This window comes from Echinops telfairi, unplaced genomic scaffold, assembly GCF_000313985.2.
Source record: "Echinops telfairi isolate 266 unplaced genomic scaffold, ASM31398v2 ScPeMD7_7401;HRSCAF=8416, whole genome shotgun sequence".
NCBI lineage: Eukaryota > Metazoa > Chordata > Mammalia > Afrosoricida > Tenrecidae > Echinops > Echinops telfairi.
Genome location: NW_022111301.1, coordinates 9645512 through 9652616, shown reverse-complemented (window position 1 = coordinate 9652616; position 7105 = coordinate 9645512). Strand labels below are relative to the sequence as shown.

At 40.4% G+C, this 7105-nt stretch overlaps 1 pseudogene; it reads right to left on the bottom strand.

The window, feature by feature from the left end:
• Nucleotides 1–5723, bottom strand: part of LOC101644800 — a 33901-nt pseudogene extending 28178 nt beyond the window's left edge.
• Nucleotides 5724–7105: the final 1382 nt, after the last annotated feature.

The window sequence follows — 7105 nt, the reverse complement described above, 5'->3', positions numbered from 1 at the left end:
TTTCTTTCTTTCTTTCTTTCTTTCTTTCTTTCTTTCTTTCTTTCTTTCTTTCTTTCTTTCTTTCTTTCTTTCTTTCTTTCTTTCTTTTTTAAAGGAAAATCCAACTGAGTTTACAATGAAGATTCACCATAGAGGGGAGCCTTGCTGGCAGAGTCGGTACCAGTTGGGCTGTGTTCCTCTTGGTCGGATGTTGTAAACTACCAGCAGTTCTAGGAAAGGAAGACTGGGCTTTCTGGCCCCGCCCACAGGTACAGTCTCGGAAACTCTCAGAGGGGGTCACTCTCAGTCAGCACTGACTCTATGGTTGTGAGTTTGGTTTTTAGTTGGAGAGCCTCTGCCACCTGATATCCATTTGACTATGAAACACATTTTTAAAATAAATATTGCACTGTTATTTATCTGAAAGATGTCTGCTCAGAATATTTTCATTTTAAGAATATCATCCTTAAAAATATAATTTAGATTAACCAAAGAAGCTATCACTATGGAAACATTGTCTAATAATCTGTGATATATCCAATTCATTTACTTGTAAAAATAAAATACACTATTTATACATAAAGTTCTTATTGAACAGTAAAATTCCTCCATGAAAAAAAAAAAACTAACATGGGTGGTGCAAATGGTTAAGTAGTCAACTTTTAGCTGAAAGAGTGGCAGTTTGAAGCCTCCAAAAGTCGCATTAGAAGACAGCCTTTAGTGATCTATAAATTCATATCCTTGAAACTCCTGGGGAGTGCAAGTCTATGCTGCACCTTGAGTTGCAATTGATTTGGTGGGAATTGACCAGACTAACATTTTGTTACAATCACATTTAAAAATAGTGTTTCAACATTCTGCACTGCTTAGTCAGTTCCAAACATGTTTATGCAATTATAATAGAGGGAGAAAAGAATGGCTGATTCTTTTCTCTTCGAGAACTCATGTCACCATGGAAGGAGACAGGCAAATACATGAGGAAATAAATAAGATAGATTGCTTCAGTTAGTAATAAAATCTATAAAGAAAATAAAACACTGATGTAAGAGAAGTAAGAAACAAACAGTATTGTTTTAATGATATTAGAAATCACTTCCAAAAATGTAGCATTTGCAGAGAGAGCTAAATGTGAAGAAGGTAAAATCATATAATTAGGTCATGAGTATCACAGTATAGAAAAGTTTAAATAAAAATATCCTTAAATTAAACGTTATTTTAGTGCAGAAAACAGGAAAATATAAAGTGACGACCTAAACACTGATGTTACTCTCTTCTCTAAGAAGAGTTAGTGCCCTGGGGTGACGGACCCTACTGACTCTGAGTCAGAACTGGCTTGAAGGCAGTTAGTCTATTGTTACTTTTTTTTAATGAAGAAATGATCTCACAAGGTAACCACAATTGCCTTCAAGGGAGCTTGCCATTGCTATTCCTATTCTAAGTATAGCTGTGTCAATCCAGCAGAAACCAAATTTTAAGATCCTTCACAATACACAGCAATGTTGGCAAGTTCGCAGATAGGGGTGTGTGGTGCTCTAAAAGACAGGTGCATTCTATAAAAAAACAACAACCCCCAAATAATTCCTACATATGAATGACTATTTCCAGGTGTGAGGATAAACAAGCAAATAAAGAGAACAAACCCTAAGGAACAGTAAAGATATAACATGGAAAAACATGAATATAAATCATAATGATTAAGAGAACACCCTATATTCAGACACAATGATTAAAATCCTTTTTAATAAAATAACATCATTTAGATCAGGTACAATTTTCTAACTGTAATGTTTGCTATAAAAAAAAAACCTTTCACAAAATAGAAACAAATCACAAAATAAAAAACATTCTGAGAATAAAAGTACAATACAGTCTCAGATGATCCTGCCAGTTATCCAACAACAACAGTTACGGGCTTTAACGATAAGTATACATATAATAACAGGAACTAAGTATTACATAACATGAGCCAACAAATCAAATCTATTGGAAGAGAAAAAGTCATGAAACAACATAGAAGAGAAATTTCACAGTATATTTTCAGTATAGTAATTAAAACAGTACTTAATAAAAGGCCTAAGGATGAGATACCAATAAAGAAATGGAACAGCAAGGCAAGACAAAAATACAAACTATATACGTGATGTGTACGTATTTATGAAGAAAGTAACTTAAAATCTAAATCTTGTTGCAAAAAAGATATTTATGTTAAAATCAAACAAAGTGTAACCCTACGTCATAGCATATTTAGAAATCACAACCAGCCAAAGATACCATTTCTAAGATATGAAATAAGTGAATATTGTAAGGATCTTGGTGACAGAAATTATAGACTGGAATGGAAAGTGAGTACTGATTAGGCTTTATTGGGAAATACGACCCTCAAGATTTTCTAGACTAGAAGGGAGAGCAAAGAAGCCGAGGGAGGGAAGAGCAGAGAAATAGAGGCATCAGAGTAGCTGAAGGCGAGAGCCAGCAGGAGTGAACCTGAAACAAAGAAAACCCGCACTAATATACCCTAGGGCTCTGGTTAATAAATAGGTTTGGGAGGGCGTCACATATCTTCCTGATGGGCGAGTTTGAGTGTGGTGGGGGTGATGTAAACTCTGACACACACGGGGAACTCTTTGGTGTGTGCAGGAAGATGTGGGGTTGGTGAGAATCATGGGAAGGGGAAGCTCAAAATGGTCTGGTGCTATTTCATACTCAGCGGAACCCCTTAATCCGACCCTTTAATAATAGGTAATAGGGCCGAAGGGCTCCTCTTTTGTAACTAACTCCTGTTGGACAGGGGCGGCAAAAACATGTAACTGCCTTGTCTCCCATGGTCCAGTGAGGGCCTCAGTGGTTGGAGTCAGCACACACAGCCACACACAAATATGCATTTGACTAGTGCAAGCACACATAAAGTTCCTGCAGAAAAATTTGAAAACAGCCGAGACCCAAACCACAGAAATGTAGATGTTAACCAGAAAGGTCCTAAAAGTAGCAGCAGCCATGGGCCGAAGATTTCCACTGTGGCTGCCATGTCTCTTTAATTCCTTTAGTGTTGGATCCATCCCTCAGTTTCTCACCTTTCCCTTTTCTGCAGTAAGCATACTATGTTAAAGAGCTGCTGAGGCTAAAGGACCCTTTTTTATCCACCTAAACTTCCTATGTAAATAGCACAGAATTATAAGAACAAAAATTATGACCAAGAGTAGTACAGTTAGGCTAGAATTTACACTATGTAAAATGCTTTGAACCCATCCTTAAATGTACTGACATTTTCTTTTTTTAGCTAAATAACACTAAAGAAAAATTTCCCACAAATCTCTACAAATGAATCCTAATTAAAGCTCGACCATGTAGGGTTACTTTATATGGATAAGGAGTTACACAGGCGTCAGTAATATTCCAATCATATTTTAAGCATTCATTGATGCTGCAAGTTCATGATTTGATCTCCTAGCCACTGACCAGTTTGCTGCAATTCAGCCACTTTTCCTTCTAGCTCGTCATCTATCTTGGCTCATGTGGCCCATAGTTGGTGTGAGTCTGCTTGCCACTTTTGTACAAAATGGTCAGTTTTAATAGATATCTGCCATGCTGCTCCCACAACAGCAGCAGTGGTGGAGTGGCTGAGTTCAATGATTGGCTGCGATGATCATATTCATGAATTGATAAGGTCTCTTTAACATCGCAGACGTTATCTGCAACACGAAGGATGTCTCTGGACTGCTTTCCCATCTGCGGTTCATCTGCATAGGGAGCCACACTCCCAGCGGGCTCTTTAAGAGGAGGACACTGCCATTAGCGAGGTTTATAAGCAGAGCATGGCTAAGGCAAGTGCACAATTTACAATTAGCACTTGTGACACTGAGCATAGTCTCATCGATTATGGTATTTCCAAGAAACGACATACTCAGTTTCATTTTTAAGTGTGTATAGAACCAGACTGATCAATATTATATCCTATTAAAGATTTGGTGGTGAGAAGAATGTTCCCTAAGTCCCAGTTAGGGTACTTTCTTAGGTTTCAACAACTGAGAACAAGGAGGTACAGGCCTCCCTCATGACATGCCATAAATGGTGAACCAGTGGTGACAATACCGTGAGAGGATTCACACCATTTGCAATGACTGACATAAATATATGATGTAAAATCAGATCCTTCATAGCAATTTGTTAGAAATTTACCATGAAGGTCCCAATCAATGATTGTGACAGTGTCATTCTTTAATACTTTTCCATATGGCCCCTGACACTTGAGCCATTTGAGTCTAGAGTCTTCAAAATGCCAATAACTTGTGCTTTTATGGGGTTCCACATCTGCTCTGCCCTCCATGGTAATAAGTTCTCATATCCTGTAATAGCATCTCTTATTATCATATAGAAGCCAGTTCCGTTTTGTTAAACATCAGCCAGCCATTCCAAGCTTGAGGTTTAATAGACAGCTAGGACTGGTACCTACGCATAAAGGTAATAACTCAAACCTTAGGATAAACTTGATTATTTTGCCTTCTTCCTTAATGTGCATGGCTATCCCATCTCCCAAGGACCTGGAGTTCACGCAGAACCATTAAAAAATATGACAGAACCAGTTTGAGTCCACGCTACAATTTCCAGTTGGGGCGGATGAGGAACATAGGCCCATTCAGCATAATTAGTACCCACTTCAGTGGCAACAGATGCAGCTGTAATCATTTCTAGAAACATACTTTTAAGGGTCATCAGTCTTCCAGTGCTTCCTAGCACTGGGTGTGCCCTGTGCTTTATGAGGTTTACCTGCATTAGGGGTTTAAGGCCCGCTAGATACTGGAGCACTATAGAGTATTTAGGGATATTGGGAAGCTTCAAGGAGTCTTTCAATCTGATGTAAACAGGTTGGTGATGCGAAGCAATGGAGGACCCGCAGGTTAACTAGAGCACGTGGTAAAGGAAGGGGATTGGTGGGGGTTGTCAAGACACTAAATTTTTCTTCAGGGAATTTGGAGGCAGGATGAGGGTCTGGAGTGGCTTATAAGAGAAGCAACACATTTGGAACCTGGGAGATTTCCAGCAAATGTAGTCATCACTGGTCTGAATTTAGCAAGAATATCTGTCCAGTAAGGGAGTAGGGCATTTGGGGATGGCTAGAAACCATTGTGAGAATTGTAGGAGCGGTTGTGTAATGAGGAGTGAAATTACCGCTGGGACTCCTACAATAGCAGTGGGTGCTAAAGAATTCTGTCTTCAGTGTTCAGGTAGTATTGAATAAGTAAGTGGACCTCATGTCTAAAAGGAAAGAAATAGGCTAACCAATTGCCCTGGGCTCAAGATGGGTGTTGTCTGTGCTGCCGCCAACCCTGGGCACTGTCAGTCCTCTATCACCATTCCTAACAGCCCTGACAATGGGATGCCTTGAGCAGGTTGCTTAGGAGGTGTTATGGAAGAGACGATCCTTTCCACCTTCTTTCAGAAAGAGCAGTCAATGACCCAGTGCTCTTGCCTGCACTGTGGACTAGGCTTTGGCTTCGGATGAGGCTGGGGTATTTTCATGCCCAATGTCCCACGAGGGAATATTTAAAGCAGGGTCTGGGTGGCTTACCCACCTGTGGTCCAGTGTTAATTGTTTTGGATTCACTCATAATGTCCTGAAGGGTTCTAACCAGCATCTGATAGTAAACTTTGTGTCTTTCTAATTTGTCTAAATTTTCCTGTTTTTCCTTATTATTGAACACATTGAATGTTGCATTGAGAAGGTCTCTATGGAGTCTAAGGACCATCGTCCAATTTTAAAAGTTTTTTTCTCTTTGTGTCAGAAGCTGACTGAAATGATGTGTGAATGAAGTAAAGTAGTCCCAACTGGTGTTGAAGGGTCAACTCTGCTGAACTTAATTAAAGCTTCTAAGACGTATGACAAAAAATGGGCAAGATTTTTTGGGGTTCCTGAAGGATTTCTCTAATTTGGTCATAACTGATTGCCTTATTGGCCTATTGGCCTATTGTTTCTTTGTAGGCCTTCAGTGAGATGGACAACCATGTCATCTTGGAGAGTTTGGTGCACATGACCAAACTGATAGTTCCAGTTAGGGACCAGCCGGGGCACTGCACTGAAGCGGACCGGCTCATCCTGGTGCTGGGTGTGCCCTTCACTGCCCCTCTGAGGGGCCACTATCCACCGTCTCTCCCTGTCTGCAGGGGATAAAGTGGATGTAAGGGTTATATATATATTGTGCCAGGTAAGATAGTATGACTGAGTGAGATATTCAAACTCTTTAATATAAGTGTCCATATAAAAAAAAAAAAAAAACCCCACAAAAAATCCCAGATGGTTTTCAAGAGCGGATATGTCATAAACAGAGAATGAAATACGCACTTTAAATAATCCTTCAGCCCCAGCCACCTCGCCAGGAAGAAAAAACGGTAGCAGGTTCCGAAGATGGAATTTTGGGTTTTACAGGAAGCTGGGAATGGCTGAACATGAATATAGACAAAGCTGGCAGAGGCGAGGAGTCAGCACGGAAGATGGTGGCAGTGGGAGGAGGGATGGTGACAAAGATGAAGTGCGAGGGAACGATGAAGAAGATGGCTGATCAGAAAGAGTCGGGAGAGGGTGGAATGACATTGGATGACAGAGTTCCAGCTTTGCAGAGGCACTTGGAGGAGCTAGAGGAGTTGGGGCCAGGCAGGAAGAGTTTATTTAGTAAGGGGAGGAGAGAAAACTGGCACAGAGGCAGGTGGGAGAGGGACCACAGGCAGGACTGCTAGCGCCAGAGAGTGATCAGTAAGGGCGCAGGTGGAGTCACTGTCTAGGAGTGGGCGTTGTGTGGTCGTGAAGTTTTGGCATAGGTGGGGATGAGAGCAAGGAAGAAAACAGGCTTGCAAATAGAGGATTTCTAATTATCTGCTGTTACATTGGCAGACATAATTATGATTTCTGGAGAATTTTAAATCCAGCATGACATCGTGTGGCCACTTTTGAGTTATTGTCCAGGATGTACTGGGTGGGACCAGATTTTGTTGTATAAGAATATCAGATGCTTTTGTTCAATAATTGATTTGAGACCCAGCTGTTTAAGGTTTGTAACAACACAACTCAAAGGAAAATATTGAGGTGGTTTAGACTGGGTACACTCCATGGTAAGAGGGTGAGTTAAAATTGAGG